Source organism: Heptranchias perlo, unplaced genomic scaffold (genome assembly GCF_035084215.1).
Source record: "Heptranchias perlo isolate sHepPer1 unplaced genomic scaffold, sHepPer1.hap1 HAP1_SCAFFOLD_47, whole genome shotgun sequence".
Taxonomy (NCBI): domain Eukaryota; kingdom Metazoa; phylum Chordata; class Chondrichthyes; order Hexanchiformes; family Hexanchidae; genus Heptranchias; species Heptranchias perlo.
The window spans coordinates 4,936,552-4,961,838 of NW_027139484.1; the positions used below are offsets into that span (position 1 = coordinate 4,936,552).

The 25,287-nt window shown below is 44.6% G+C and overlaps 3 non-coding genes across 3 annotated transcripts; 2 read left to right on the plus strand and 1 right to left on the minus strand.

Annotated features, from left to right (window-relative positions):
• The first annotated feature begins 2,412 nt into the window (after positions 1-2,412).
• Positions 2,413-2,485, plus strand: trnam-cau (transfer RNA methionine (anticodon CAU)). The gene has a single exon. It is a non-coding gene; the product is annotated as a tRNA-Met (tRNA).
• Positions 2,486-3,293: 808 nt separating this feature from the next.
• On the plus strand, positions 3,294-3,366 carry trnav-uac (transfer RNA valine (anticodon UAC)). Its single transcript has one exon. It is a non-coding gene; the product is annotated as a tRNA-Val (tRNA).
• Positions 3,367-9,218: 5,852 nt separating this feature from the next.
• Positions 9,219-9,301, minus strand: trnal-uag (transfer RNA leucine (anticodon UAG)). The gene has a single exon. It is a non-coding gene; the product is annotated as a tRNA-Leu (tRNA).
• Positions 9,302-25,287: the final 15,986 nt, after the last annotated feature.

Sequence of the window (25,287 nt, forward strand, 5' to 3'; positions counted from 1 at the left end):
AAACAGGGCTTGGGGAGGGAATCCGCGATTGGATCCGACTGCTTCTACGCTGACATCCATAGAGCATTCTCAATCAATGGGCGGGAGTCAGAGAGTTTTCCAATCAGCTCTTGGGTCAGGCCGGGCTGTCGACTCTCCGTGGTCTTGTTCATTTACCCCGTCCATCAGGAAGGACACAGGTATCAGGGGTTGACGATCCCATGCAGTGCAGATTCTCGGGATTGGGCCACCCTGTACATGGATGACGTCACCGTCTTTTGCTCCAATCAGCAGTCGGTCCACAGACTGATGTGCATCTGCGAACGTTTCGAGCTGGCCTCGAGGGGGCCACAGTGAACCGCAGTAAGAGTGAGGACATATTCTATGGCAGGTGGGAGACCCGATCCTTTGTCCCTTTAACCGTCAGGTCCGGCTACCTGATGATGTTGGGGATCGGGTTCGGGGGGCCCCAAGCCTCCACCAAGAAATGGGAGGAGCGGGTCGCCATAGCCAAACAGAAGCTTGGTATGTTGGGGGAACGCTCTCTCACCAGAACCAACAGGCACCTGATGATGAAGTGTGAAGTACTCGCGGTGTTGCTCTACGTGGCCCAGGTCTGGCCCATTCCCCACAGTTCCTTCGCAACAGTCACCCGAGCTATCTTCCACTTCGTCTGGAGGTCCAACGTAGAACGTGTCCACAGGGACACCATGTACAAGTCCCCAGGCAAAGGGGGCAGAAGCGTCCCCAATGCTGCCCTGATCCTGATGGCCACTTTTGCATTTGGCGGCCTCAGGATGTGTGTAGAGACCCGGTACAAAAACACCAAATGTCTCTACGTGCTGAGTTTCTACCTGTCCAATACACTGAGAAAACTGGGTCTGGTCATGGTGGCCGAACAGACGCAGGACGTCCCGTCCAGCTGGACCGTCCCCCACCACTGTCCCAGGTGGAGAAGTTCCTGAGGAAGAACCACTTCGACCACAAGGCCGTCAGACGGTGGAACGTTCTGGGGGTCGTGCAGGAAAAGGAGAGGGTGGATCCGATCGGTCAGTTCCCATTTGGCAGAACGTCTCGTCGCCAGAACTGACCAACAGGCACCAGGATATGGGCTGGATGGTGGTGAGAAGGGCCCTTCCCCTGCAGTCCTTCCAACATGTACGGTACCTCAGCACCACCTCAAGCTGCATTCAAGGCTGCAACGGGACTGAGACCGTCCTCCGTCTCTTGGTGGACTGGACCTTTACGCAGAAAGTTTGGAGAGAGATGCGTTGGTGTGTGTCCCGGCTGATCCCCAACACCTCGGTAACACAGGACGCTGTGCTCTATGGACTGTTCCCCGGGAGGCACACCGAGACAGATGTCAGCTGCTGCTGGAAGACCATCAACTCGGTGAAGGAGGCCCTTCGGTCCGCCCGAAACCTGCTGGTCTTCCAGCTGAAGGAGCTGTCCACGACCGAGTGTTGCCGACTGGCACACTCCAAGGTCCAGGAGAACGTGCTGCGGGACGCACTGAGGCGCGTTGCGGTCTACGCAAGGGCCCTATGGGAAAGAGCACCGTGTAAAGCCATCCCACCTTTATTTATACAGAATGTATTCCAAGACATGTACTGTGTATTGTATTGAAATAATGGGATCATCGTGTGTGCGATATGTTTTGTATTGTTTTGAATTGAAATTGCGAACTTTAACCCTGAACTGTATGTATCATTAAATTTATGAAATAAAGTATATTTCGAATATTTAAAAAAAAATTGCTGCTCAACGGCACTCCTTTGAGCAGCGAGAGACCTGTCCAAAAGACTGACAGAAGTCTTTTTTGCCTGAAAGTGAGTGCGGTTTGACGTGTTGTTGCTCAAAGGCACTCCCTGCTGGTGAGCAGAGGCAAATGCTCGAGTAAAACAGCTTTCAGGTTTGAGAAAGGAAAAGTGCCAACATTTTAAGCAGCAAGCAGTCTGTAAAGTTAAGTGAGCGGCCTTGAGCTCAATACCGCTCACTCCGAAAGCACGTTCACTATTTTGAGCCAGAATTTAACCAACGATTTAAGAGTGATTTTGCTTTCAAGTTTTAATCTCCACAAGTTTTCCACACTACCAGCTGAGCTATCGAAGGGAAGCAGCAAAGGTCTCTCTCTTTGGTGATTGTTCACCGTGTGCCTTTTGACACTCCTGGACTCGTGAAGTCGTGTGGGCATGACCGAGACTGACTCGGTACCTGCTCATACCGCAGCGCTGTGAGCGTTTGAGCTCCGACTTACTCGACACACCTTTGTCCAGTCGAGCAATGGGGAACGTGTCTGACCAAAATTCAGAAGATTGTTGGTTCGATTTCCAACTGGATGGAGAGATTTTGCAAACTGCGGATTGGTTTATGATTTTACACCTTGCAAACTTTCCTACTTGGTAGTGCTGCCTGGGTATTTCTGCATCAAATGCCTTCTTAGCGCAGAAGGCAGCGCGTTAGTCTCATAATCTGAAGGTCCTGAGTTCAATCCTCAGAGAAAGCATCATTATGCTTTTTTTTTCCATCTTTGCTCAAGACCAAAATCAATATTTTTTTCTTCCTGCTGCACACCAAAAGATTTGCTGCCCCTTGACCTCTCTGTACCGTAGCACGCAGTGAAGCTTAAGAAGCACATGGACCGTGGACTCGCTGAAAACTGACGCCACTTTTGTTTCTGGACAATTGACCCAAGTCAAAAGATGAGCGGAGAATTCAAGAATCTATCCTGCTATCTTTCACATGCTCAACGAGCACTCGACTTGAATCATAGAAATATTACAGCACGATGGCCGAATGATCTCCTCTTGTGGACAAACATAATACGATGATACTCAGTGTCGTCAGACGGAAAAGCAACACATTCCAAATAAGAGCAGAGAGAGGAAACTAGTCGAACAGCATAACAGCACGGTGAGATATTGTATTTGAGAAGGATGAGGAGGGAAAGTTTATCATGGTGGTCGTCGCATAGGGTATCATTTGTGAGTTGATAAGGACCATTTCGTGCTGCGACAGTGGCGGAAACCCAATTGGAGAAATTCAGCCCGGGCGCGGCCCCATCGTGCCCGGTGAGACGGAGGGAGGGGGCGGGGGGAAGTGTCAGAGCTGGGGCTCAATGGTGGAAGCAGCATAAAAGTTTAAAACGGTACTCGCCCAACGTGGGGCTCAAACCCACTACCCTGAGAGTTTTTAAAGAAAAGACGGAGCAGCCACTGTCTGTATCTCTTGCTGCACGTGAAACAACACATTCCAAATACGAGCAGAGAGAGGACACCATTCAGTTGCCCATTGTGTTCGGTAAAATATCCTCGGTTTCTGTAGTGTAGCGGTTATCACGTTTGCTTTACACGCAAAAAGTCCCTGGTTTGATCCCGGGCGGAAACGTTATTTTGAAACTTGGTCTCCATGAACATCCAGATCGAATTTCTTCTCGTGTCAAAAAGGGAGACAGTGGCTGCTCCCTTATTCTTTGTAAGCTGCATCTTTTACTTCATTGAACAGATAAATTTGAGTGTGAGAAAACTGATTCTCAGTGACGCTCATTTCAAGTTTTATTCCCTTTTAATCTGGAAGGATATATGGGCTTTGGACAGAGTGGCTTTTGAAAGGAGTTAGTGGGGTGGGATCGACAAACCTTTTCCACTGGTGGGGGACAAGGGAACCGAACCAACCATCTACCAAGTTCTCCTGAATTGCAAGTTGCAACGGGAAACCGGTCAAAAAAAGCCCTTTCATTGACCATGGAGGTTTCGACAATTTTCTGATAACAAAGAGCTCAATCTATTTCTCTTGTCTATTTCCAGATGTTTCCGGATACTGTCTGCATCTCTGCCCTGTGTTTATCTCACTATGTGTCCACCTGCAAGGTGGTTTTTGAACGAAGACGTGTGTTTTTCTTCTGTTCGTTCCATTAAATAAATGAGATCATCAGGTGCTTCCCTCCCTGACACTGGGGAACCAGAGGCAGACTTCAGAGTAGGGTTCTGTTAATTGTGAAGACGCAAAGAAAACATTAATTGCAGAATTATACAAACCATCTCAAAGGGAAAAAAACTGTGACCCTGACGTGATTTGCACACGCAACCTTCTAATCTGGAGTCAGACGCGCTACCGTTGCGCCACGAGACCTGGCTGCTACCATGGGCGTTTGTTTCTATCAATGTTTCTCAAGCACCACTTCATAGCTTCCAGATTGGTGGAATGGGTTGGCTTTCAAATCCCCGCCCACCCCCACCGGATGTCAGGCAGCATCAGAAGTTTCCTTCACCTGTCAGCGGCAGCATGGCGCTCGCTTCCATCGCCTGCTGTCAGCGGACTGCAGCAAATCCAATCACATTCATCCTGCACCCAGAATTAACACATCACAGGAAAAGGATGTGGGAAACTGCTCAAGATACATAACAGGAGGGGAAACTTCTGAAAAACACTTAGACTTTCGGTGTTGAGACGTCGATTAGAACTGCAAAAAAGAACGTGTGAAAATATAAACTATGCGTGTGATGTTTATACATGTAGGAAACTGCTCAAAATACATAACAGGATGGGAAGCTTCTGAAAAACACGTGGGCTTTCGTTGTTTGGACATTGGTTAGAATTGCAAAAAAAGAACGTGTTAAAATAAAATCTATGGGTGTGATGTTTATATATAAAGTGAATGTTTGTTCGCCGATTTCTCACATTACTGTCGCAACTATGGGTTGTTAATCCATCAACAATAACTTCCGCTTGATTTTAGCCCGAGTGGTTACAAAATAGCAAGTTTAATAGATTGACTTACAACAGAGTTGCACTACAGCTGTCTTCAACATTACATTCAACAATATTATTATTATAATATAACTGTCTACAGATCACATTAATGACAAGCAATCAACACAACCTGACCTCTCTGCGAATCCAGGTCGATCAGACCTGACCTTTGCGGATTGCCTGTGGCAATGGACTTCTGACTGTCCCCTATTGAGAGCTCCAACATTTGAGAAGGGAACATGCTCTATCTGTATACGATTCGGCTGCATTGTTCTGTACATAATCACCACTGATCTTTACTCATGGTCGTAAACCATCCCACTTTGCTGACTCTCAGAACCCACCAAAGATTGTTTCATGTCTTAGTGTTTATTTCGCCTTTCTCCGTCATCAGGTTTTGGATGCCTTTACTAGGTTAGCACAACCTGGAGTTCAGGTGTCCAGGACACCTAAGTTTCTCTGGACATCAACGTTTAATAGTTTCTAACAATTTCAAAAAGATTCTGTTTTTCTGTTCTTCCTACCAAAGTGAATAACCTCACATTTCCCCACATTATACTCCATCAGCCACCTTCTTGCCCACGCACTGAACCTGTCTATATCCCTTTGCAGACTCTTTGTGTCCTCCTCACATCTTACTTTCCCACCTAGCTTTGTATCATCAGCAAACTTGGATACATTACACTCGATCCCTTCATCAAATCATTAAAAGTCTTCGATAGGCATATAAATAGAATTGGAAATAGGATTGAAAGATTATGGCCAGGGCCTTTGCAATTTACACCCTTACTTCCCTCAGCAACCGAGGATGTAACCCATTCGCACCAGGTGACTTATCCACTTTCAGGACAGCCAGCCTTTCTAGTATCTCCTCTTTATCAATTGTCACCCCATCCAGTATCTCAACTACCTCCCCTTTTCCGGTGATTTAAGCAGCGTTTTCTTCCTCGGTAAAGACAGATGCAAAATACTCATTTAGTACCTCAGTCATGCTCTATGCCTTCATGCGTAGTAAGAGGAGTGGTAAGACCAATTTGGGACCAAAAAGGAGATCTACGCATGAAGGCATAGGGCATGGCTGAGGTACTAAATGAGTATTTTGCATCTGTCTTTACCGAGGAAGAAAATGCTGCCTAAATCACAGTAAAAGGGAAGGTAGTTGAGATACTGGATGGGGTGAAAATTGATAAAGAGGAGATACTAGAAAGGCTGGCTGTACTTAAAGTAGATAAGTCACCTGGTCCGAATGGGATGCATCTTCGGTTGCTGAGGGAAGTAAGGGTGTAAATTGCAGAGGTCCTGGCCATAATCTTTCAATCCTCCTTAGATAGAGGGTTTGGTGCCAGAGAACTGGAGAATTGCAGATGTTACACCCTTTTTCAAAAAAGTGTGCAAGGATAAACCCAGCAACTACAGGCCAGTCAGTTGAACCACGGTGGTGGGAAGCTTTTAGAAATGATAATCTGGGACAAAATTAACAGTCATTTGGACAAGTGTGGATTGATAATAGAAAGCCACTGTGGATTTGTTAAAGGCAAATCGTGATTGAGATTTGTGATAAGTTAACAGAGAGGTTTGATGAGGACAATATGGTTAATGTTGTCTAAATGGCCGTTCAAAAGGCGTTTGATAAAGTGCCACAAAATAGGCTTGTCAAAAGGGGCGACAGTGGCTGCTCCCTTATTCTTTAAAAGCCCACAGATAACTTTGAGTGAGCGAAAACTGATCCACAGTGACGCTTATTTCAAGTTTATACCCTTTTAATCTGAAAGGATATATTGGCCTTGGAAGGAGTGCAGCGCAGATTCACCAGATTGTTACCAGGATGCAATGCGTTAAATTATGAGAAGATGTTCTTTCAACTAGGCTTAAAATCACACAAGTCACACTGCAAAAAAGTTTTCATTTTTGATACATACATTAATGACCTGGACTTTGGTACACAGGGAATAATTTCAAAGTTTGCAGATGACACGAAACTCGGGAATGTAGAAAACAATGTGGTGGATAGCATCAGACTTCAGGAGGATATAGACAGCCTGGTGAAATTGACTTTATTAATAGAGGCATAGAGTACAAAAGCAATAAAGTTATGCTAAACGTTTATAAAACACTGGTTCGGCTGCAGCTGGAGCATTGTGTTCAATTCTGGGCACCTCACTTTAGGAAAGATGCCAAGGCCTTGGAGAGGGCACAGAGGAGATTTACGAGAATGGTAACAGAGATGAGGGACATCAGTTTTCTGGCGAGAATGGAGAAGCTGGGGTTATCCCCTGAGAGCAGAGAAGGTTAAGGGAAGATTTGATAGACGTGTTCAAAATTGTGAAATGTTTTGATAGAGCAAATAAGGAGAAACTGTTTCAAGTCTCTGAGATGATTCTTTTAATTACCATTATTAAACCCACAACTTTCTGTTTCGCAATGAACGAAATGCTAACAAGTTTGCCGAGTGACTGTCGAAACTAGGCTAACTTTTCTGACTTCCATCCCTTCTCATTTTACGCACTTTATTTTCGGAGTCTGCTGAGAAGTGTTCAGAGGTTATGAGACCAGGAATCTGGTGCAGTCGTTGTTGAATTTGAAAGGATTGAAGCCCAATTTAGACGAGAGAAAGCTCGCGCCTGGAAGTTTGTGAGGAGCAAGTTCCAGCAAATTGTTTCTGACCCGGGATTAAACCGGGAGTTGTTCGCCTGTGAGGCCAACATGACAACCATTACACCACGAAAACATCTATTTAGTCAAGCCAAGGTTAGATGATAGTGTTAAGTGAGAAAGTGAACTGCTGACTCCCACTTCTGGGGGATATCCCAAAGCGCTTCATAGAGGTGTAATCAAAAACATAGAATCATAGAATCACAGGAGGCCATTCGGCCCATCGAGTCTGTGCCAGCTCTTTAAAATAAATGGTGCAATTTTAAAGGGGGTGCAGGAACAGAGAGACCTGGGGGTAGACATACACAAATCTTTGAAGGTGGCAGGTCAAGTTGAATAGATTGCAAAAAAAAAAGTGTTCGGAATCTTTGACTTTATTAATAGAGGCATCGAGTACAAAAGCAATGAACTTATGCTAAACCTTGATAAATCACTGGTTCGGCCCCAGCTGGCCATCACACAATTCTGCCCACCACACTTTAGGAAGGATGTCAAGGCCTTGGAGAGGGTGCAGAGGTGATTTACTAGAATGGTGCCAGGGATGAGGGACTTCAGTGAGGTGGAGAGACTGGAGAAGCTGGGGTTGTTCTCCTTTGAGCAGAGACGGTTGAGGGGAGATTTAACAGAGGTGTTCAAAATCATGAACGGTTTTGATAGAATAAATCAGGAGAAACTATTTCCAGTGCCAGAAAGGATGGTAACCAGAGGACACAGATTTAAGGTAATTGGCAACAGAGGTGAGATGAGGAGATTTTTTTTTTACGCAGCGAGTTGACATGATCTGGAATGCGCTGCCTGAAACGGTGGTGGAAACAGATTCAATAATAACATTCAAAGGGGAACTGGATAAATACTTGAAGGGGAAAATTTTGCAGGGCGATGGGGAAAGGGAAGGGGAGTAGGTCCAATTGGATAGCTCTTTCAAAGAGTTGGCACAGGCACGATGGGCCGAATGGCCTCCTTCTGTGATGTTTTCATGCTGTGATTCTATGTTGTGGAGGATTTTCTGATGTCGTGGATATTCGGGGCAGAGGACCAAGTGGGGATTGAGCTCGACGGCAAGTGTATACAGTTCGTTCAAAGGACTGAAGCCGATGGTTTCATTCTTCCCGTCGTTTAGCAGCAGGAAATTAGTCGGCCATGCAGGCGACTTTTTTTTGTCTTCAATCATGGGATGTGGGTGTCAATGGAATGGTCAGCATTTATTGCCGATAACCTAATTGCTCTTGAGAAGGTGCTGGTGAGCCGCCTTCGTGAACTGCACCTTTCGTTGACTGTGTCATTGACATTTTCTGGATAGAGAGAAACTATTTCCGCTGGTTGGGGATTCTAGGACTTGGGGGCACAGTCTAAAAATTAGAGCCAGATCTTTCAGGAGTGAGATTAGAAAACACTTCGACACACAAAGGGTGGAAGAAGTTTGGAACATTTTTCCCCTAACGGCAATTGATGTTTGCTTAATTGCAATTTTTAAATCTGAGATCGATAGCTTTTTGCCAACGGAAGGTATTAAGGGATATGTGCCAAAGGCAGGTATATGGAGTGAGATCACAGGTCAACTACGATCTTATCAAATGGCGTAGCGGACTCGAGGGGCTGAATGGCCGACTCCTGTTCCTGTGGTACATTTCCCCGAGTGTCTGTTCTCTCCATAGTTGTTTGCCTTGTGTTTAAAGCATATTTTCGTTTAAAGCTCGGTTTCGGGATGAGCCGGTGGGCGGCAATACGTGCCGTGGATCGAGACCTTGTTGCTTTTTGCGGGAAGAGCAAATCAACTGGGCCGAAAAATCAACCGCAGCTCCAGCAACAAATAAAATAGGAGTCAAAATAACTGATGTCAGAAGTGGGATTCGAACCCACGCCTCCAAAGGAGACTGCGACCTAAACGCAGCGCCTTAGACCGCTCGGCCATCCTGACTTACAAATGGCTTTTTCACTCGCCACCCTTTCCACATTGAGACCCCCCCGGAGAAAGTTTCACTCACTCCAGTGCTTGGTAAGATAAGTGCTGCTGGAAAGGCTCGGTGAGCGGGATGCCACCTCCCCGGGTTTTCCTGAGCCTATTGTACTTTATTCCTATTTAATCACGGGAATATCCGCAATCAGGAGCTAAAAATAATTAAAAGCTGAATCACAGAGAAAGGGAAATCCATATTACATCTGATAAACTAACCAACAGCGCTACCTGGTGGTCTAGTGGTTAGGATTCGGCGCTTTCACCGTCGTGGCCCGGGTTCGAATTCCCGGTCAGGGAAGCAACTTTTGAACACTTGTTGTATTCATCGCATGAACTGACTCAAAGTCTGTGGGAAGAAAAAAAAACAATCATTGTTTTCATCACCATTAATTAACCGATAACGTTATTTTGCAGAATGAAAGGCTACTGAGGGAAGTTGGAAAACTTTAATAATTTCTTTTGTGCGATGAACTTTTTATCCCTTCTCATTTTACACACTGTATTTTTAAGGGCTCGGTTTAAAATGTTCAATGCTCGTGAGACCACGAATTTGTGTTAAATTTAACAGGACCGGCTCTTTCACAGAGAAAAAATAAATTTGCCCCAACATAATGTTTCTGATCAGGATTGAACCAGGGACTTTCCACGTATAAAGCAAACGTGATAACTGCTACACTGCAGGAACCTCTGTTTGGGTTGTCAGCCAGAAGTTCGAATGACTGCATTGATTCTCTTTCATAACTATTCAATTGATCGAAGTTGCACAATTCACAAAAGAAAAATGTTCATTTCAAAGTTATTAAACTCCCAAATGTGGCCTGCCTTGTTTGGACAGGGGTTGACCCAGACGTCACAGCCTCAACAAAGCATATTCTCAACATTTCCATTGGGAACAGGAGGAGGCCATTCAGCCCCTTGAACCTGTTCCGCCCTTCAATTAGATCAGAGATGATCTGTAACTGAAATCCATTAACCTGCCTTTGCTCCCTGTCCCTCGATACCCTTACCCAACAAAACTCTATCGATCTCAGTCTTGAAAGCTTCAATTGACTCCCAGCATCCACAGCCTTTTGGGGGACAGCGTTCCAGACTTCTTCTGCCGTTTGTGTAAAAAAGTGCTTCCTGTTTTCGAACCTGAATGGCATGGTTCGAATTTTTTAAGGTTATGTCCACCTCGTTCTTGATTCCCCAGAAGAAATTGATTCTCTCTCTCTATTCTATCGAATCATTTGAACATGTTAAACACCTCGCTCAGACCGCCCCTCAATCTTCTGTACTCGAGGGAATACGAGCCCAGTCTATGCAGCCTGTCCTCATAATTTAACCTTTTTAGCCCCGGTAACATTCTGGTGAATCTGCTCTGCACCCCCTCCAAGGCCAATCTATCCTTCCTGAGGTGCAGTGTCCAAAACTGACCGCAGTTACTCCAGACTCAGCCTAACCAAAGCTTTATATAACTGGAACATAACTTCCACTTCATTATATTCCAGCCCCCTGAGATAAAGGCTAACATTCCGTTAGCCTTTTAAATTATTTTTGGACCCGCCCGTTTGCTTTCACTGATTTATGTGAATGAACCGTTAATTCTCTCTGCTTCTCCACAGTTCCGAGCTTCTTACCATTTGGAAAATACCCTGACCATTGTCCAAAGTGGATTACCCCACATTGAACTCCATCTGCCATAGTTTTGCCCACTCACTTAATCTATCAATGTCCCTTTGCAACTTTCCACTCGCATCCACACTACTTACTGTACCACCTAACTTAGTGTCATCAGCAAACTTGGATATACGACTCTCTGTTCCTTCATCTAAGTCATTGATAAATATAGTGACAAGCTGAGACCCCAGTTACAGATCCCTGGGGGACACCACTTGTCCCATGCTGCCAATTGGAGTATGTACCCATTATCCCTACTCTCTGTCTCCTATCTCCGAACCAATTCTCTACCCATGTCAATACATTGCCTCAAGTTCCATGCGCTTTCATTTTTTCCAACGGTCTCTTGTGTGGAACCTTATCAAATGCCTGTCGGAGTTCCATATTAATAATACCAGAGGAACATAGGAACAGGAGTAGGCCATTCGGCCCCTCGTGCCTGCTCCGCCATTTGATAAGATCTGTGATCTAACTCCATATACCCGCCTTTGGCCCATATCCCTTAATACATTTCATTGCCAAAAAGCTATCTATCTCAGATCTAAATTTAGCAATTGAGCTAGTATCAATTGCCGTTTGTAGAAGAGAGTTCCAAACTTCTACCACCCTTTGTTTGTAGAAATGTTTTCTAATCTCGCTCCTGAAAGGTCCGGCTCTAGTTTTTAGTCAAAATGGTGGCAAGTTCGCCGGACATTTTGGACAAAATTGCTGTAAGCACGGCGGCCATCTTGGACAAAATGGCGGCAAGTCCTTCACGGCTGTTCGACAGGAACAGAAGGAGGCCATTGAGCTCCTCAAGCCTCTTATATGGAAACTGAAGGCCATTCAGCCTCTGAAGGCTGTTACACGGGAAAAGGAGGAGGCCATTCAGCCCCTCCAGCCCGTTTCATTGTTACTGGAGGCCGATCATTCCCTCAAGCCTGTTACATAGAATCAGGAGGAGGCCATTCAGCCCTTCGAGCCTGTTATACAGCTACTGTAGGCCAATCAACCCCTCAAGCCTGTCAAATATCAAAAGGAAGAGGTCATTCAGCCCCTCGATCCTGTTATCTTTGAACTGAAGGCCATTCAGCCCTTTGAGCCTGTTATACAGGAACTAGACGCCATTCAACCCTTCAAGCCTGTCAGATAGCAACAGGAGGATGCCATTCAGCACCTGGAGCACCTTACACCAGATCTGGTGGACAATCAGCTCCTCAAGCCTGTTACATAGGAACAGGAGGAGGCCACTCAGCCCCTCGAGCGTGTTATACCGGAACTGAAGGCCATTCAGCACCTCGATCCTATTACACTGGAACAGGACTCGGCCATTAAGCCCCTCGAGCTTGTTGCACTGAGAACAGGAGGAGGCCATTTTGCCATTCGAGACTGTTATACAGGATCTGGACGCCAATAAGCCCCTCGCGCATGTTACCAAGGAACAAGAGGAGTCCATTCAGCCTCTCGAGCATGTTACATAGGAACAAGAGAAGTCCATTCAGCCCCTCGAGCATGTTACATAGGAACAAGAGAAGTCCATTCAGCTACACGAACCTGTTGCATAGGAACAGGAGTAGACAATTCAGTTCCTCAACCTGTTCCGCCATTCAATTAGATCATGGCTGATCTGTATCTTAACTCCATCTATCCGCCTTGGTTCCAGAATCCTTAATACCCTTGCCGAACAAAAATCGATCAATGTCCGTTTTGAAATTTCGTATTGACCCACCGCCTCAACTGACTTTTGTGGGAGAGAGTTCCAGATTCCCACGACCCTTTGTGTGAAGAAGTGCTTCCAGACATCACCCTGAACGGCCGAGCTCTAATTTTAAGGTTGTGCCCCCTTGTTCTGGACTCTCCCCACCAGAGGAAGTAGTTTCTCGTGATCGACCCAATCAACTCCCTTATTCATCATAAAACAGCTCAATTAGATCACCCCTTAATCTCCGATATTCAGGGGACCTGAACGCAGCTCCTTAGACCGCTCTAGCTGACTGACAAATGTCTCGTTCACTCGCCATCCTTTCCACACTGAGACCCCCCCGGAGAAAGTTTCACTCACTCCAGTGCTTGGTAAGATAAATGCTGCTGGAAAGGCTCGGTGAACGGGATGCCACCTCCCCGGGTTTTCCTGAGCCTATTGTGCATTATTCCTATTTAATCTCGGCAATATCCGCAATCAGGAGCTAAACAGAATAAAAAGCTGAATCACAGAGAAAGGGAAATCCACGTTACACCTGATAATCATGCAAACAGCGTTCCCTGGTGGTCCAGTGGTTAGGATTCGGCGCTCTCATTGCCGCGGCGCGGGTTGGATTCCAAGTCAGAGAAGCAACTTTTGAACACTTGTGATATTAATCGCATGAACTTACTCAAACTCTATGGGAAGGAAAAAAAACAATCATTGTTTTCATCACCATTAATTAACCGATAACGTTATTTTGCAGAATGAAAGGCAACTGAGGGAAGTTGGAAAACTTTAATAATTTCTTTTGTGCGATGAACTTTTTATCCCTTCTCATTTTACACACTGTATTTTTAAGGGCTCGGTTTAAAATGTTCAGTGCTCGTGAGACCACGAATTTGTGTTAAATTTAACAGGACCGGCTATTTCACAGAGAAAAAATAAATTTGCCCAACATAATGTTTCTGCCTGGGATTGAACCAGGGACCTTTCACGTGGAAAGAAAACATGACAACCGCAACACGAAAGAAACTTCTGCTCTAATCGTCAGCCAGAAGTTCGAATGACTGCATTGACTCTCTTTCATAACTATTCAATTGATCGAAGTTGCACGAATCACAAAAGAAAAATGTTCATTTCAAAGTTATTAAACTCCCAAATGTGACCTGCCTTGTTTGGACAGGGGTTGACCCTGACGTCACAGCCTCAACAAAACGTATTCTCAACATTTCGATTGGGAACAGGAGGAGGCCATTCAGCCCCTTGAACCTGTTCCACCCTTCAATTAGATCAGAGATGATCTGGACCTCAAATCCATTTACCCGCCTTTGCTCCATATCCCTCGATACCCTTACCCAACAAAACTCTATCGATCTCTGTCTTGAAAGCTTCAATTGACCCCCAGCATCCACAGCCTTTTGGGGGACAGAGTTTCAGACTTCTACTGCCCTTTGTGTGAAAAAGTGCTCCCTGATTTCGAATCTGAATGGCATGGTTCTAATTTTAAGGTTTTTCCCCCCTCGTTCTTGATTCCCCAGAGGAAATTGATTCTCTCTCTCTATTCTATCGAATCATTTAAACATGTTAAACACTTCGCTCAGACCGACACTCAATCTTCTGTACTCGAGCGAATATGAGCCCAGTCTCTGCAGCCTGTCCTCATAATTTAACCTTCTTAGCCCCGGTAACATTCTGGTGAATCTGCTGTGCACCCCCTCCAAGGCCAATCTATCCTTCCTGAGGTGCAGTGTCCAAAACTGAACGCAGTTACTCCAGACGCAGTCCAACCAGAGCTTTATATAACTGGAACATAACTTCCACTTCTTTATATTCCAGCCCCCTGAGATAAAGGCTAACACTCCGTTTTTGCACCCATCCGTTAGCTTTTACTGATTTATGGAAATGAACCGTTAATTCTCTCTGCTTCTCCACAGTTCCTAGCTTCTTACCTTTTGGATAATACCCTGACCATAGGTACAAAGTGGATTACCCCAAATTGAACTCCATCTGCCATAGTTTTGCCCACTCACTTAATCTATCAATGTCCCTTTGCAACTTTCCACTCGCATCCACACTACTTACTGTACCACCTAACTTCGTGTCATCAGCAAACTTGGATATACGACTCTCTGTTCCTTCATCTAAGTCAATGATAAATATGGTGACAGCTGAGACCCTAGTTACAGATCCCTGGGGGACACCACTAGTCGCATCCTGCCAATTGGAGTATGTACCCATTATCCCTACTCTCTGTCTCCCATCTCCGAACCAATTCTCTACACATGTCAATACATTGCCTCAAGTTCCATGCGCTTTCATTTTTGCCAAAAGTCTCTTGTGTGGAACCTTATCAAATGCCTGTCGGAATTCCATATAAATAATATCGTAGGAACATCGGAACAGGAGTAGGCCATTCAGCCCCTCGTCCCTGCTCCGCCATTTGATAAGATTATGGCTGATCTGTGATCTAACTCAATATATTCGCCTTTGGCCCATATCCCTTAAATCATTTGATTGCCAAAAAGCTATCTATCTCAGATCTGAATTTAGCAATTGAGCTGGTATCAATTGCCGTTTCTGGAAGAGAGTTTCAAACTTCTACCACCCTTTGTGTGGAGAAATGTTTTCTAATCTCGATCCTGAAAGGTCCGGCTCTAATTTTTAGACAAAATGGTGGCAAGTTCGCCCGACATCTTGGACAAAATGGCGGCAAGTGAGGCGATCATCTTGGACAAAATGGCAGCAAGCCCTTCACGGGTGTTCGACAGGAATAGAAGGAGGCCATTGAGCTCCTCAAGCCTCTTATATGGGAACTGAAGGCCATTCAGCCTCTGAAGGCTGTTGCACAGGAAAAGGAGTTGGCCATTCAGCCCCTCAAGCCCGTTACATCGTTACTGGAGGCCGATCATCTCCTCAAGCGTGTTACAAAAAGTCAGGAGGAGGCCATTCAGCCCTTCGAGCCTATTATACAGGAACTTGAGGCCAATCAACCCCTCAAGCCTGTCAAATAGCAAAAAGAGGAGGCCATTCAACCCCTCGAGCCGGTTATCTGGGAATTGAAGGCCATTGAGCACTTCGAGCATGTTATACAAGAACTGGACGCCAATCAACCCTTCAAGCCTGTCAGATAGCAACAGGAGGAGGCCATTCAGCCCCTCGAGCCCTCCACACCAGATCTGGTGGCCAATCAGCCCCTCAAGCCTGTTACATAGGAACAGGAGGAGGCCACTCAGATCCTCGAGCTCGTTATACTGGAACTGAAGGCCATTCAGCCCCTCGAGCCCGTTACACAAGACCTGGAGGCCAATCAGCCCCTTAAGCCTGTTACATCGGAACAGCAGCAGGCAATTCAGCCCGTCAAGCGTGTTATACTGGAACTGAAGGCCATTCAGCACCTCGATCCTATTACACTGGAATAAGACTCGGCCATTAAGCCCCTCGAGCTTGTTGCACTGGAACAGGAGGAGGCCATTCAGCCCTTCGAGACTGTTATACAGGATCTGGACGCCATTCAGCCAATCACGCATGTTACAAAGGAACAAGATGAGTCCATTCAGCCCCTCGAGCATGTTACATAGGAACAAGGGAAGTCCATTCAGCCACACGAGCCTGTTATATAGGAACAGGAGTAGACAATTCAGCTCCTCAACCTGTTCCGCTATTCAATTAGATCATGGCTGATCTGTATCTTAACTCCATCTACCCGCCTTGGTTCCATAATCCTTAATACCCTTGCCTAACAAAAGTCTATCAATCTCAGTTTTGAAATTTCGGATTGACCACCCGACTCAACAGACTTTTGTGGGAGAGAGTTCCAGATTTCCACGACCCTTTTTGTGTAGAAGTCATTCGTGACATCACTCATGGACGGCCGAGCGATAATTTTAAGGTTATGCCCCTTTGTTCCAGACTCCCCCAACAGAGGAAGTAGTTTCTCTCTATCTACCCTATCAACTCCTTTCATCATCTTAAACACCTCAATTCAATCACGCCTTAATCTTCTATATTCAGGGGAATACAAGCCTTGGCAATTCAACCTGTCCTCATCATTTAACCCTTTTAGTCCCCATATCATTCTGGTGAATCTGCGCTGCAGCCCTTCCAAGGCCAATATATCCTTGCTGAGGTGCAGTGCCCAGAACTGAAACCAATCCTTCAGGTGGGGTCGAACCAGAGCTCTGTACAGCTGTAACATAATTTCTACCCCTTTATATTCCAACCCTCTTCAAATAAAGGCCGACATTCTATTAGCCTTTTTAAATTATTTTTGTAACTGTCCACTAGCTTTTAATGATTTCTGTACTTGGACCCCTAAATCTCTCTGCTCCTCCACAGTTCCCAGCTCATCACCATTTAGAAAACTCTCTGATCTATCTTTCTTAGATCCGAAGTGGATGACCTCACATTTTCCCACATTGAACTCCATTTGCCACAGTTTTGCCCACTCACACAATCTCTCAATGTCCTGGGAATGCTTGGTGCTTTTGTTTGGTTGGAGAATGTTTTATATCAGATCGTTATTTTAAAAATATTACAATTGTTTTTTATATTTTTACAATTTGAACAAGTTCATTATTCCCCGATCAGTAAAATGTCTGTACTTTTCAGATAGTGGCGACAGTTCAGAGATAGCTGCCTTTTTGCCCACTTTAATGAAGTGAAATTTTGCAGATTTAAAACCAGCTGTATTTATAAGCTTGAAAAAGCAGTTCCTCTGTTAACTGAAGCCTCAATCCCAATGTCTCAGTGTTTCCGCTTGTTCTGATATCAATGTAACATGTGAAGGGCTCCAGGTAATGAACAGTGAAACCCCTTCAGATTATCTCAGCCCACTCGTTCTATCAGTGCCTAATAGTGCCTGCTCTTCAGAGGGTGACAGATTCACACTAAACTAGAGCTTGTTTTAGACTTTAACTGCCAAACAAATTGATGAAATATTAAGAGAATAAACAAATAGTATCAATAAGACAACAGTTTACTGTAAAGCTCAACCGGATCCTTATTGGAAAAGAAAATAATAAATAACTCACAAATACGATACGAAACTGTGACCGAACTTTCGAACATCCTGGTTCTTTGTTGTCTTTTTCTCACAAACTATGGAAGCTGTCGACTTGATTAACACTCTCAGAGATTCCAAACAGACTCACCAGTTTGAAAAAGACAGGCTGAAAAATGCCTTCAAACCAGTGACTGGGAGCCAGTCATTTTAAGCAATGGTCTGGTTAATTCAGAAGAAGCTGCCAATCAAAACTGTACGAGAAGAAATGACCCCGGAGGTTTGTATCTGAATCAAATGTTTGACTTTGTGAGGTGCAGGCTGCCTTTAAGAGGTGCTCACCACTCACGCAAAATCGCCCCCCACCCCTCCCGCTGGTGCGAAGCTGCTCAACAGCGCAGCCAGGCTGAACTGCTCGCAGGAATCAGGTAAATCACCAGGCAGCACCAATCTCACGGGCTGTCTGCATCTCAATGACCGGGTGCAGGTTAATCACGTGGGCCTAATCGACCCCCGCGCCCGGATTCGGGGGTTATCGAATTTAATCCCGTACATATGTTTACATATATTTACATAGAATACAGCACGGCATAGAAACAGGCCATTCAGCCCATCCGTGTAAAGAAGTTCCCCTGAATTTCTTATTTGACAACAACTTCTGAAGTAGAAAAAAGAATACAATATGTAATTTAATAATATATTTATATATATTTAACATCGAATGTACAGTACAGCACAGTACAGTGTCCATTCGGCCCGACTACTATTTCTGTTTTACAACAGCTACTTCTTTTATGTAAACTACAATACAATATATCTTTATATAAATATTGCATAGAATTCAGCACGTCACAGAAACAGTCCATTCGGCCCATCTGGGTAATTAAATATCCCACAGTGTTCCCACAGTGACCAAGTGATCCCACAGTGCACCCAGTGAGAGTGCCCCATTGATCCACAGTGTCCCAGTGATCTAAAGTGCACCCAGTGATCCCACAATGATTGCAGAGTGAACCATTGATGCCACAATGCATTCGTGATAATGCCCCAGTCATGCACAGTGTCCCAATGATCCACAGTGCACCCAGTGTTCCCACAGTGATCGCAGCGTGACCCAGTGATATTGCCGCAGTGATCCAAAGTGTCTCAGTGATCCCAAAGTGTCCCAGTTCTCTCAAAGTGATCCCAGTGATCCCACAGTGCCACCAGTGTTCCCACCATGCACCTGGTGATTCCACGGTGCACCCAGAGGTACCAGTATCCAAACTGCATTTGTGTAAACGTTTGAGAGACTTTCTTTTTACTGAACAATTTGTGCATATAAAATAACGTGTTATATATATATATATATATATATATATAATATATTACATAGAATGGGTAATGAAATTCCTCCTGTAACGAAATGGCGGCCATGAAGGCGGTCATCTTAAACAAAGTGGTCGCCAGTGTCCCAGTGCTCCCACATTAACCCAATGATTCCACAGTGTCCCACTGATCCCACAGTGTCCCAGTGATCCCAAAATACCCCAGTGAACCTGCAGTGTCCCAGTGATCCCACAGCAACCTGTGACCCCACAGTGCTTCCATTGATCCCACAGTGACCCAGACAAATCTCACGTGAGTCCCATTCTGTGCAGCCTCTGTTAAAGGCCTCGGTCAGTGCCCTGTGGAGAGAAAGCCTGTAGTTTGTGGTCAACTTATAATTTGTGGCTTTATCCAATCAGCAAAAGATTTTTAAAAAATCCTGACATTTAAAAGAGCCAAAGCAAAAAGTTTTTTAAAAAAACCTAACACACAGCAAGATCCCTCATCCGTTACAGGGACAATCTCTCAGCAACATTAATTTACACAGAAACAAAGCCCAGTTTATAAAGGAGAAGAATCTAAGTGGTAAAAGATTGAGAGACAATCTTTATCGACAACAACTTGTATTGAAATCTTACAGCAACATACGACAACATCAATTTGCATATATACATATATATATATGTACTTGCATAATACAACTACTATTACAAAGCCTCCATAAAGGATGTGGGGAAAAATCAAAGGGGGAAATAGGACGAATTCGACAGTCCGTTCAAAGAGCTCGCACAGGCAGAGGGGGCGAAAGGCCTCCTCTTTTGCCGTAGTTACCATGAAACCTTAAATCCATGAACAACAACTTCAATGTCATGAACCTGAAACAAAATGGACACTAGTAAGGCAGTCATCTTACTGAGGGACAAGGCTGCCATTTAACTGAGGGGCAAGGCGGCCAAATTACTGGGGGACAAGATGGTCATATTGAACAAATTGGCCGCCATGAAGCTTAAACAAAATGGCCGCCTTGATCCTGAAACCCAACGGCCACCATTAAGGCAGCCATCTTACTGAGGGGCAAGATGAAGCTTGTTGTGGTGTGAGATACGGAGAGGGTTCATTTGCTGTTCCTGTTAAACCACTGTTGAACTATAGTTAAAGATACAAACGGAAATCAAGGACCAAAATGTGAACATCTGCAAAAAAATGGATTAACATTTGGTTATTTGGACGGAATGGTCCTGGAGAAGGAAAGACCAGACATTCGGAGGAAAGGTCAAATGAGCCATTTTGTGTAGTGTTTACAATTCTAGCTTCTATTAAATAAATCAGAGTAAAATTGGACTCAATCTGAATGTAGTTCTGATCTCGGATTTGGTTCATTTCTCTATTAATCATATTTTTCGTTAATCTGAAACAATAACAGTGTTTGTAACAGTAACAGAGCAGGAGAGTGCTGCGGGACCCTGTCCAGTTTAGTAACACAGCAGAAGGGGTAAGAGTACATTGTGATTTATTACAGAATCCAGCAGCTCACTGGGAAAGTTACACATGGTCGAGATGGAGGAGCAAAAAGGTGCAAAGTGATTTTACACTTTAATTTGGGGCAATGACTTTTTATCTCCAAAAGGTTAAAATTTATGTTTAAATAATGGGCTCTTTATCCAAAAGAAACCTGAGGCACAAACCATGGCTTTATGAACAAAACAAGCATTTATTATTCTTAATACACTAGAAAAATTTACATTAGAATTTAATCAACATCTTGGGATTATACCCGATTTAGAATTGCTTTAACACCAATAAAACGACACAGTCTGAATTCCCAAAATGCATAACCGTTAGGAAATCCAATGTCCATCTTCGACTAAGCTGATAACGAAAGTTATATCCTTATGGTTGACTCAAGCTTGCCTGGAAGATTCCAGGCGTTTTGATGGATACCGTTGTCGTGTCGCCTGTCTTTCTCTTGTATCCAGGTCATCTGCTTCACAGACAATCTGTAAACCAGCACCGAGGCATCAAGCTGGGAGGTGGCGAGCAGTCATGATGATTCCAGGTGAGGTGGTGCTGCCAGGAAGTGAAAGGTGAGTTTGGAGCGGCAGTGGTGGTTCTGTGTTTCTCTCCACTCAACTTCTGCCCAGCTTCTTTGTAACATCGAACCACACCTCTGGGGCGTTAGCTTATCAAAAATAGGTTCCGACAAATACAACCCACGATTGATTGACACTTCATTTGTTTTCTCTCAGTGTCCACTTCGTAGCCAAGTCAAGCCGGCAGGTGTTCAAACCATCTCCAGCCCTCCTGGAATCGTTATTATTGCTATGGTGATCTATCTTCTGCTGTGTGGTCTTTCACAAGGTGACATTAACAATCCTTCTAACAGCCCTTCCTCCTTTTAATCGTCCTTTTACTTCAGACATGCTGAAGCCGATTTATTCTCAGGCTTTCGTTTATCAGATGAATGTTTACTACACAGAGAAGCTGGGAAACCCCTGCAGTAAGTAATGGTCAGGGTCAGGTACACAAGGCTGAGTGACTTTATTGTGCAGCCTCCAGGAATCACCTGTCTGTTTCCCTCTGTGGATCTACTTTTCCCTTTTCCTTCTTTCTATCTCTCTCTTCTTCCTTCCCTTTCCATCTGTCTTTATTTCATTCTGTTTGCTTCTCACTCTCTCCAGCTTTACTTCTGTCCACTTCTTTCTCTCTGTTTCTATTTGACTTCTCGAACTCTTCTTTGCATCTGTTTCTGTATTTCATTCCATCTCACTCAGTCTTTTTTTTCTATTTTCTCCCTGCTTTCTGTTCCTCTTTTTCTCTTTCTCTTTGTCGTTTTATGTCTGACACTCTCCTGCTCTGACTCTCTCTCAGTCTCTCGTTATTTTGAATTGATTTCTTCTGTCTGTTTACCTCTCCTCTCCTCTCACTTTGTAATTATTTGGCAGTGTCTCTCTCTCTCTTTTTATGTATATATACACACATATATACATATATATATATATATATATTTATTTATATATATATATATAGAATTGTTTCTCTCTTTATGTTCCTCTCTTGTCTTAATAACTTACTCTTTATATCTCTCCGTCTCTGAATAACTCTGTCTCTGCCCTTCTTTATTTCTGCACTTTTCTAATTGGTACATTTATTTTGTCCTTATGTTCTCTCTCTGTCTGTCTTTCTCTCTGTCTCTCGTCTCTCTCCCTCTGCCTTTCTATCTATCTCTTTCTCCCCCTCTCTCTACCCTCTCTGTCTCTCAATCTGTCTGTGTCTCTCTCTCCCTGCCTCTCTCTTTGTCTTTCTCCTGGTCTCTCTCTCTGTCTCTCACTTGGTCTCTCTCTGTCCCACTTTCTCTGTCTCTCTCTCTCTGTCTCTCTCTACCCCTCGCTTCCCCATCTCTATATCTCCCTCTCTGTCTCTCTGCCTCTCCTTCTTTCTCTCCCTCTCTCTCTCCCACTCTCTCTCCCTCTCTCGCACTTTCCCTCTCTCTTCCCCTTTGTCTCTCTTTCTCTGTCTCTCTCTCTCTGACTCTCTCCAACTCTCTCTTTGTCTCTGACTCTCCCTCTCTCATTCTCTCTGTCTCCCTCTCTCTGTCTCTGTCTCTCTCTAATTTCCTCTCCCTTTCTCTTCCTCTTTCTCGCTCCCTCACTCCCTCTTTCTCACTCTCTCTCTGTCTCCCGTTCTCCCCCTCCCCTCTCTCTCTCTGTCCCTCTCTCTGTCTCCCCTCTCTCTCTCCCTCTCTCCCTTCCTCTCTCCCTCTCTCCCACCAGTTATGTGAAGTACACACATCCTGATCAGGTCCACAGAAGTGACTTTGATTTCCAGCTTTGACCATTTTGTCTTGCGGTCAGTTAATTAAAGTCCAGCTGAGCTCTTTAGTGCCGCCATTTTGAGCAATAAATTCAATTGTTGTCTGCAAAGCAAACCCTGCCTCAATAGGTGAGATTATCAATAAAATATAATCTCAGAATCAGATTTAAGATCATTTCAGGACTCTGTGCTGTTAATATAAAATGTACTTTCCATCCCCCAGGAAGTGTGGGGGATGGAGGATGAAATGGGATTTCGTTCGAGTGCTTGAAACCCTTCAGCTCTTTCTATGTTTTCACAAATTTAACAATTACATTGAATGGGTATTTCACCGCGTTCTTCAGCTCCTCTCTGAATTTATTTTGGGTCAGGACATAAATACACGTGTTTGTGCAGGAACTGAGAAGCTGCAGCATCTTTGCTGTGTGATCTGTAATATAACCAGGGTCAGTGTAGGAGTAAAAATACCGAATGTCTGCAATTCGCACATAAATGTAAAATACAACATATGTCAGCCACAACAGTATAAAACTGCCCGATATACTGAAGAGTAAAATGATGGATTTCTTTCGGTTCTCCATCTCTGGATCACTCTGATTCTCTCCATTGCTGCGGCCCCGGAGTCCCCTGCGGACTCGACTGGACACTAAAATACGCCTGACCGTCAGAACATTGAGCAGCAAAATCAGACAGAACGGGACACAAGGTGTTAAAATGACGTCAAACATCTCAAATGCGGCCCATGCGGGGGAAGTGCGGAAGCTCAGTATCGTCTCACAACCCCAGGGAACATTATCAATTATATATTCAGGTTTCAATGTAAAGTACCAGGGGACATTCACCAAACAGCCCAGCACACTCACTGTTCCCAGAACCACAGCCGCCGTTCTCTCGGTGCAATATTTAGTTTTCAGCTTCTCACAACAAATGGCCACAAATCGATCAAAGGTGAAAGCGACGGTGAGCCAGACCGAAACCACGATGCCTGCACCACTCAAGACGATAATAGAACTACACACAGGAGTCATGTCCAGGAATGGCCATGGCCTATACGTCGCATTAATCCACACCAGTATGACACGAAGAATAACGACCATGAGATCGGCCACTGCCATTCCCACCAGGTAGCGACTGATACATTTGGAGAGACCGCACTTTCCTCGGGACAGGATCACAATCGCCACCAAGTTAACTGTAAGAGAGAGAAAAGGAAGCAGAGAAATTACTGATCAGACCTGGAGACAAAGCAGCAGTTTGAGAGGATCTGGGGTGAAATTTCCAGCTTTGTTGATGCATCCAAGGAATGTGTTTCATTGACCTGGGGAGCGCTTTTGGGCAGAGAGATGTTTTTAAACACAATGATCAATAATGATTTGGGAGATGGATACAGAAAATGAATAAAGTTAGCACTGGATCCACTGGAAGGGCTGAGTGAGGGAGCAGTGTCGGTGGGGAAGGGAGAAGGGGTTTTACACATCGGGAATCCAGTGGATTAAAGCCGCATTTGGGATCCAGACGGACAGAGAAAGAGATCGAAGAATGGGGAAGGTGAGGGGAGAGGGGAGAGGGGGAGGAGCAGCTTGTGTGTTGCTCTGGGTTAAGAGAGCTGACAGTGAGTGAGATTGGGAGGGAGTCAAGGAATAGAGTAGTGTACATGAACGTGTCGGAGCTGTTGGGGAGTCATGAGCAGTTGGTTTGGGAAAACGGACAAACTGAAGCAACCGACAAAGAGACCGAGGTTTCATTGCAGTGTGAGGAGAGGCTGGGATTCACAGGGAGAGACTGCAGCGGTGTGTTAGAGAAAATCTGATCTCGAGGTCCCATGAACACAATCCAACGTATACATTCAACAGATCATTTCTGTGGTTATTGGTGTCAGGGAACCCGTGTTGGGTATAAAATGTCTTTAATAAATTTAAGTTGAACATTAAATTAAATTTAAACTGAAAAGTATTATTAAAATCAAATCCGTTGTTATTGAACTCAACCGAGCTTTAAAACTACAGTATCCGAATAATTCATTATGATCAAGAAATTTCTGATTCTATTCTTGAAGAAAATTGTAATTATGTTTCGTGTCAAGTTGCAAGAAAAGGAACATTCACAAAAACAGCCTGAGGACCTGACAGGGATATAAACATGAGGAGCGAGTCCCACAATAAAAACTCACCCAATCTGACCACATCATAATAACACCTTCAAATCACATTTTCTATGTTTAATTGTACTGGAAGTTTAAGCGGTTCATTCTGAAGAATTATTCACACCACAGCCTCTCGCTTTCCCTCTCAGTCGCCCTCTCTATCACTCAATCTACTCTCTTTCTCAAGTCCAGTTTCATATCGAATTAAATCCTATCATCCTGTGCCTGCATTCTGTTCACCAGCCCCGTGTTCCACCGATCCTATTCTCAGTGTTCGTTTGTTAAATAGTGAACCCTCTGTCGGACAGGTTAATGTTTCGACAGATCGTCCCATTCTCCACCTGTTCACTTACACTTCATGTACA